This window comes from Macrobrachium rosenbergii, chromosome 46 (genome assembly GCF_040412425.1).
Source record: "Macrobrachium rosenbergii isolate ZJJX-2024 chromosome 46, ASM4041242v1, whole genome shotgun sequence".
NCBI lineage: Eukaryota > Metazoa > Arthropoda > Malacostraca > Decapoda > Palaemonidae > Macrobrachium > Macrobrachium rosenbergii.
Window position 1 is genome coordinate 5,472,501 of NC_089786.1, and position 10,000 is coordinate 5,482,500.

Sequence of the window (10,000 nt, forward strand, 5' to 3'; positions counted from 1 at the left end):
TATAAATTGTCTGTTCGGAAATGTAGAAATGAAGAAGAGGAGAATAGTTCCTTTAATAAATTTTCGTTGTATTTGATGATCTTCTCTCTCTCTCTCTCTCTCTCTCTCTCTCTCTCTCTCTCTCTCTCTCTCTCTCTCTCTCTCTCTCTCTCTCTCTCTCTCATCTTTGTTAGAAATCCAACAGTTCTTGCTTAATAGTGAAGTTGTAGTACAACCAGTTTTAGAACCAACTAATTTTCCGTAATGGATAATGACCTCCGAACGTTTTAATAATAAAATTTGCTTTCAAACTGGGTTGCTTGTTTAAGCTATAAATAGCCAGTTTAGTTACTTATAAATTTTCGACTATTTATGATGGACTGATTATATTTATTCAGTCCCTCTTATCATCTTCTTGTATAATATTTCATGAGGGTGGATAAATAGCAGTGTTACAAAGTGTGCTGTTGAATAACCCAGTTTAGATTGGATCAACGTGGATTTTAAAAAGCCTTGTGAAACGCTCTGTGCAGTGATAATCAGTAATTGGGCTGAAGATTGTAACGTATATAAAGTTTCATTTTACCAATGTTATAGAATAGTATGATAAATATAGACTGTCTGAGATCGTGCATCATGATTGCACAGTATAGGTCATATTTTAGGTACAGTATAGTATCTCTTAATTACTGGGGTAGCATTGGAGTTCTTGATCTAAGTGAAGGTGGCCTTAAGACTATACTTACAGCTACATCGCTCCTAATTGCCAAACTTCATATCCTGAACAATACGAGGAGTTTTGAGAGAGAGAAAATTTTGAAAGAGAACCATTACTATGAAAACAGGCAGAGCGGCAAGAGCTGCTATTTGACAGGTTGTGAAAAATGAGAAACTTACTCCTAACCTGACTTCCTGTCCTAGAGTTAGAAGAATCTTTTTCTGTCTTTTCCTATTCATATCTGCTTCTCACATCTGCTTATACTTTAAATAAATATTCGTTATTTCATCTAACCAACCAACACACTGATCTAGTGGTCGTTGTTCCTATTGTTAAATATTGGTTGTGACAGCAGGACATAAGGCTCTGCGTGTTTTCTGAATGAGTGATTTATTAAGAAGGTATTAAGTCCTCTTATGTTCAAGCAAAACGTGGATTTGCAACGTGCGAGGGTTCAATACACAGTACTTACTTTAGACGTCACTGATACGATGGGGGCAAATGTAATATATCCGTACTGTTGATTCTAATAAGACTTCGCTTTGCGAAATTTTCTGTATAATTTCATATCTTATTTACCAGGTCTCTGTTCAGTAGCTAGATGTTTGCAGAAGTTTACAATGAGGAGGAATATTCTGTTATTGAAAATATATGATGAAAAAACCGTACATATATTTCAAGCATTACTTTTAGACATGTATCTGAATTCAGTCCTTAATTTGATGATGACTACAAACGCCTCAGACACACACACACACACACACACACACACACACACATATATATATATATATATATATATATATATATATATATATATATATATATATATATATATATGTATTGATGGTCAATACATTGCCTATATATATATAGTCCTGAAGAAATATATATATATAACATATATATATTTTTTATGTATGTATTGGATGGTCACAACCATTCCCTTTATATTCTTTATTGTCTCCTAGTTCAAAATTCCTAAGATTGGAAAACTGTAAAAATCGGGGGCTTAAATATGTATGAATTTATATGACTGTGTATATATATACTGTATATGTATGTATATGTATATATATATATATATATATACACACACACACATGAAATTCCGATATTTATATTTTTCCCATCTTGGGAATTTTAAACTAGGAACATCAAGTTTGTGCCATTACTCCTTGTTATTTCATGGGTTGGAGCTTGCATGAGAACTCCATATTTACTATTCACAAATATCAGACCCCAGATATCACTTACTATTGAATTCGCTATATGTTGGGAACGCCTCATATCCTAGGGGAATTATAACTGATATAAGTGCATCTGGAACTGTTAGGATATCCACGTGGGCATAGTAAATTCGATATCAAATGATGGCTGTGGCTGAATATTTATGATTATGAAAAAATTTCCCGTTAATATAAGTGGAGGAACTTCTTATTCATTATATATATTATATATATATATATATATATAAATATACATATGTGTAAATATTTATATATATATATATATATATATATATATATATATATATATATATAAATATATATATATATATATATATATATATATATATATATATATATATATAATATATATATATATCTATATATATATATATATATATATGCCATATAATGTAATCTCATAGGCCCCCCCCTTATTGATCCCACCAGCCTTGTTACCGATATACTAATTACGTGATGCAATAATGACTTTCATTCATATGAAATGTTTTTATTTTTTAAATTTCCTAATCGTTGATTTTTATTTGTTGTTAGTAATGTTTTTTTGCAGTTTTTACTACCAAAGAATTAATATCTGTTTTGAAAGTGTGTTTTACCTAATTCTCTTTCCAGACAAATGTAGGTTATGATTAATTGGAGGAAAAAAGTGTAGTCAGCCTGGGTTTGCTATCGTCAATTAAGTACCTGGAGGAATGAAAAAAAAATAGGGTAATGAATTGGTGCCTGTGGGTAATGTTTGCAAAGAGTCCACAGTCGACATAATAATGATTTTAGTGTGGCTATTTTGTAAAAATCATCAAATAATTCTTAAAGCTTTTGTTTGTTTTTTCCAAAGTGTCTGCTGCATTCTTGAATTTCATAATTGGTTCCTCTTTAAAACTTTTGTTTGTTTTTTCCAAGGTGTCTCCTGTATTCTTGAATTTCATAATTGGTTCCTCTTTAAAGCTTGTGTTTGTTTTTTCCAAGGTGTCTCCTGTATTCTTGAACTTCATACTTGGTTCCTCTCTCGTAATGATGTATTCTTTTCAAACTGTGTCATTGGAGACATTTAAATACTTAAATACTCAACAGAAATCTAAGGAATTCGTTTTCATCCTGCCTTCCACGAAATCTATACTCTTACTTCAAGAGCGGTCTATTCCACTTATTAAAAGTACTTCCGGAATTACTTAATTGCTATCAGTGTGTTTATTTTTAGATTTGCACTTTTGATATAAAATCATCCTGGATGAAACGAAAATCTTTTTTTTAATCAAATGCTTATTATTTCCAATATGATTATTATCGGAAACTTAAGAAATTAGTAGATTTTAAATCTCATTCACTCCTGAAGTTAACTTAGAAAGTTGCTCGCCGAAATCAGGACTTTTCTGTACAATTTCATATTATATGATCATTAGAAGGGAGAAGATTGCAATATGATCTCGTACATTCTGTACTTTACATATTGGCACAATCAAGTCACAAAGTCGGCCTTACCTGTGCATCTTATTGTCACAATCTCTTATTGCATTTACTACCGAAATACGATTTCATCATCCCTTGCTTTAATTTCCCACCCGGACAAAGGAGTTCATCCTGTCGTAGTTTCTTATGACACTGTGAAGAGGCTACTTGTATCCTCCGTTACCAAGTTTTGACATTTCATCATTTTTGAGAAAATAAGAGGAAACTTTCGTATTTAGTTACACCATCACTTTATAACGTTGTTTCATTTGATGGAGTGTTTCGTAAATCACAAAAACATTGTGACGTTTCATGGAATGTTTTGAAAATAAAAAATCCTCATTTCGGATATATACACGTATATACTGTATATGTGTGTGTGTGTGTATGTATATATATCTTCAACTAGCTACGCCAAGGGCTTTAGAGAAATATGATCATGATTTGAAACTTTCAAGAAAAACCATTCCCAATTGTTATAATGTTAGGAGCAAGAAATGACCAGGAAATTATGAAATTTCCTACCAAATTATTATGTGACATGAAATCTAGGAGGTTGAAACGGATCTGGTCCTAAGTAAATTTGGCCTCTAAACGGGTTTCTTGTGGAAACATGACGTAGGCGCGTGCAGATAATGTATGAAGGATTATTAAAATGGTTTTCATCTTCAGTATTGTTGAAGGAAAAATTTAGTGTAGGTCGGGAGATAAAAAGTCATACTTTAACCTTGTGTTCAATAATTATATAAAGCAAATGATAAGTTTTGTTTGATTAAGTAAAGGTGTTATTTTGACATCATATAGGGAAGATATATCTAGTATAAGCAAGAATCGCATAACTAAATGCGGTAAAAGAGCCAGTTGGAAACTTACAAGATCTGTGTAGACAAACAAGCATATATATATATATATATATATATATATATATATATATATATATATATATATATATATATATATATATATATATATATATATATATATACTGTATATATTAGTGTGTGTGCATGAGCGTGCGTGCTCACATACCCAATTGAACTAACAATGTAAATTATTACAATATAATAAAGGGGGTTTAGAGAGTGAGTTCCAACCATAAGGATGTTGTATACAGTCAAAATATCTGCAATACTGTATAGGGACCAGTGGTGAGAGCTGTTCCAAGGCTGAATGACACTATTGTTGCTATACCTCGCAAAATATATGAATATACATCGCATTTTTCACACACACAGACACACACACATATATAGAATATCTATCTATCTATCTATCTATCTATCTATCTATCTACCTATCTATCTGTCTATCTATCTATTTATATATATATATATATATATATATATATATATATATATATATATATATATATATATATATATATATATATATATATATATATCCGAAGAGGTAAAGGGGCAGGCTTGTTGACATCATGACTTTATGAAAGTTGTCGACGTTTCTGAGCCACAAGTCCCATTTTCAAGGCTACAAAGAAAAAAAAAATTACAGTAATTAAAATGACTCAGACAAGAACGAAAATTAAAAATGACCCCAAGTTCCCCGTCGTTGTCACTCGACTGTCCTTCAAGAAATATAGGTGTGCCTTCTGTTCTGTATTTCAGTGCTTCTTTATCCGCCTTAATAATTTTATAACAACTGTAATTTTCAATTTTCGTTCTTGTCTGAATCAGTCTAATGATTGTAAATTTGCTTGTCTTTCTAGCCTTGAAAATGGGACTTGTGGTCAGGAACGTCAGCAACTTTAATAAAGTCATGATATCAACATACCAGTCCTCTCCCTCTTCGGACCTTGATCGAGTTTTTAGCAACTACCCGCTTCCTGTTACACACACACACACACACACACACACACACACACACACACACACACACACACATATATATATATATATATATATATATATATATATATATATATATATATATATATATATATATATATATATATATATGTATATATAATCTGGATATTGCAACCAGCTGGTCCGCTGGTATAATGGTTAGTGCCGTGACATGCCACTCAGATGTCGAGTGTTCGCATCTCCCCAGGGCGATGAAAAATCAGTGGCTCTGTGTCATAATCAGTTACTGCTGCAGTATTGGGTCTGCAGTGGGAGGTTGAAACCAACATTCTTTGGAAGCTGGAATTTCAAATCAATGGCTCTGTGTGTTTGTTCCATGTGAATAGGTTTCATCTACTGAAATAATAATAATAATAATAATAATAATAATAATAATAATAATAATAATAATAATAATAATAATAATAATAATAATAATAATAATAAATAAAGAACTGTGGTTTGGATGCTGTTGACGATATATCTCAGGGCAGAGAAGTGCCTATTTGGAGGAAATGTCCCATTAATAATAATAATAATAATAATAATAATAATAATAATAATAATAATAATAATAATAAAATATAGTCTCCTGAGGTCAGTGAATACCCAGATTTTTTACTCCTGCGGGATGCGGAAGAAATAAAAAAATAAAGTTTTAGGGCCATGAGTCTGTGCTTTTGTTCAATTCCCACCAGCAGCATCTCAATTTGACTGATATTTGTAATTACTAGCGGAAATAATAAAAGTATTCTTTGTAGCCAAGGGTAACTTGATCCTAACATATTGTGTGTTGGTTTGAATAAAAAATGAAAGCATGGTTTCTCTCTCCATTTGAGTTTAAGGCTTGTCGTAATGGGCGTATTCCCCTCTCCAGAAATGTGGTTAAGAATATATATATATATATATATATATATATATATATATATATATATATATATATATAATATATATATATATATATATATATATATATAATAATATATGCAATATAGTCTCCAGGACTCTACTATAAAAACATGCATTCAAAATACACATATTCACACACATATATATGTATATATATACACACACACATATTATATATATATATATATATATATAGCTATATATATATATATATATATATATTATATATATATATTTGATATATATATATATATCACTAGTGGAAATACACAAGTAAGAGTTAAAGGTCATTGTGGCTGTTGGAAATACGGTGCATACACGTATGTACACACAGATATGATTATATATATATATATATATATATATATATATATATATATATAGCCTATATTTATATATATATATATATATACACACACATTATGAATACATGTATTTCCCCCTTCAAAAATGTTTATAGTCAGGTCCTATAAACATATATATATATATATATATATATATATATATATATATATATATATATATATATATATATATATATATATATATATATATATATATATAGATATATATATATATATATATATATATATATATATATATATATATATATATATATATATATATATATATATATATATTATATATATATATACATATATATATATATATATATATATATATATATATATATACATATATATATATATATATATATATATATATATATATATATATATATATATATATATATATATATATATATATATATATATATATATATATATATATATATATATATATATATATATATATATATATATATATATATATATATATATATATATATATATATATATATATATAAAAGGCAAAACCCAAGAAGGAAAGAGAAACAATGGAGTGCAGCGAGGCCTTTCGACTGTCGTCCTTTACTTAGCAGAGTAAAGGACGACAGTCGAAAGCCCTCTGTACTCTTTCCTTCGTGGATTTTGTCTTTATTTATATATTCATCACGTTCCATACTTTCGTGATTCAGTTATACATATATGTGTATGTATACATATACACATTGTGTGTATATATACATATATATAAATATATTTGTATGTATGTATGTGTATATATATATATGCACATAGATATGACGTGTTAGATGTGTATTATTGGAGTTTGTGGATATTTGCATCCAATGTTATTTATTAATTTTCAGACTCTCGATAGTCTGTAGTTCTTTTTGAAGGCCATACGTGGTTTTCGTTGCTGCCACATGTTTATTCTTGCATGTTTCTCTTTAATTCTATTTTACATCTGCTGTTTTGCATTCCTACCTATTTTTTTTTACGGTAAGTCACACACACACACGCACACACACAGGCATTTAACTGTGAAAACATGCTAGTTGAATTAATGTGTCTCTCAATTTTTAATAATTATGCATTACAGTTATGAATAATATTAATGGTTTTTGTGGTTATCTTATAACTCGGCTGTTCCATTTCCTTTTGAGGAAAAAGTTTGGACGCAATTGATAATCAGGTGTTGCTGCAATGAATGTGTCGAGAAATTATTGGTAAATTCATTACCAAATGAATAGTTTAGAAGTTGTTATTTAGAACTTTGTAATATACTTTGTATTACACTAATTGCTTCGTAATTTATGCAGTATCGAGTCGGCGGCACGACTGTTGCTAGGTGTCAGAAGAGATTGTTCTTAATTTCGTAATGTAGGGACCAGTTCGGCTTAATTTGATATTACCAGGCGAAATTTCCACTCTAGATGAGTTCTTGGAAAGAAACAACCGCTAATTACAAACGCTTCCCCTGAGCGCCATATGAAATTTATCAAGGATGTAAGACTTTTAGTACGTGAAAGCCTGTGCTAATGAAGATCATATATAATTGTATACCACTCACCCGCAAATTGAGAATGTATATATGCTTGCCTACCTTAGCTCTGAATATGTCTCGACTCTTAACTTTACTCATGCATATTTATAACTCTGCATTTAATGACTCTATGAAATGCTTCTCTGATCGCTTGTAAACGTAGATTACTAAATAAACGATGATCTTATGTAATGTATTTTGTAGTTCTGAGGCTGCTAAATGATCGTACATTCTTGACTGATAGGTGGAGAAACGGCTTTCATTGATTTTGCAGTTTAATCGAGGAGAGAATTTCTTTCATCTGTTTGGCGCAGTGGCCTGAACGAGTGTTTTTTTTTTTTTTTTTAATTACCGGTGAAACGAAAATATAAAATACACGACTTTCATGTGAAATTGTGTATAAAAATTGTACTGAAGAGTGTAGACACACGACGTAAGAATGCTGCACGAACATGTAAAAAGTATTCGTAGCCTAGAACCAAATGTTGCTAACTCCAACGCACGTGTGTGTAATATCACGCTCTATAATTACTGCTATCTTCCATAATGCTGTTTATAGTCTTGCAATGGAAAGGTAAAGCGAGGCAGCCCATGGATGTGCGTTGTTTAAAAACAAAGCCACAATAATGTATTTCTTATTTTGATTTTTTTCCTGCGTTTTTTTTTTTTCAGCTTTTGTTGAAAGTCCGACTCACCCTTTTTAGATTATGTGGAATTTTGTTGTCACCCAGTTATTTGTGTTCCCCGTCTAACTCCTCTCGGCATTGTTGTGTGAACGGAGGCCATTACAATGGCCTTGAATAATTCTAAGGGATTTCCTCGTATTATTTCAAGACGCCTATCCCGGAAATTTCATTCGAACCCATTATTCCAAACACATGATTTTTTTTTCCCCTGCTCTTCATCGAGTTTCAAAGGTTGGCGACAGATGGTAAGCCCATCGTAGCTTACTGGAAAATATCAGATGGCGTTCCTGATGTGTATTGCAGAACAGAGAGGAGGAGGAGGAGCAGGAGGAGGAGGAGGAGGAGGAGGAGGAGGGGAATATATATATATACACAGTATATTCCGCGTTGGGTGACAACAAGAGCATTTCGAAGTAACGAATTTAAAAATCCGGATACGAGCGTATTGTAGAGGGGCTATAGATAATTCGATTACGTAAAGCATTTAGCATAAATTATTGATAGTGTGAGAGAGACATTTACTTGTGTGTTGGGAGGGGGGGGAAGGGGGGGAATGGCACGGATCTGCAGAAATCCCTCGTGTGATGACGAGAGGTTTGGCAGTTAATGTTTGATAAATAATGAAAGACGAGATGTGGTCGTTGTTTATTGGATTTCGGCTGTAAATCAGGAAGAGATTATCACATTGATGATTAGTTAATGGCTTTCATTCCTGAATGGGTTTCTTTTATACATACATACTTACACACACACACATATATATATATATATATATATATATATATATATATATATATATATATATATATATATATATATATATATTAGAAATAAATATAAAAAATAAATAAATATATTCAAGTTCTTCCTTTCATTTTTATTTGTGCAAAGTATCATACGAATTGTCAGTTGATTTTCATTTCCAAGTAATAGTATTAAACTCTAAACAATTCTTTGCATTCTGTTTGCCCATCATAACTCATGCGTTATAATAGCCAGACAGAATGGAAAGAATTATTTAAGAGCTTGATACAATTATTTAGCAATGAAAATGAACTGACAATACGTGTGATTCTTCGCAAAAATAAAAAGAAATGGGGAAAAACTTGAATCGCACTCACACACTTGCCAAGTGAAGAACAAAGAATAGGCACAGTGAAAAACAATGCTCAGGGATTTAGAATTGGGTAACGAGAGAGAGAGAGAGAGAGAGAGAGAGAGAGAGAGAGAGAGAGAGAGAGAGACTCAGACTCAGAC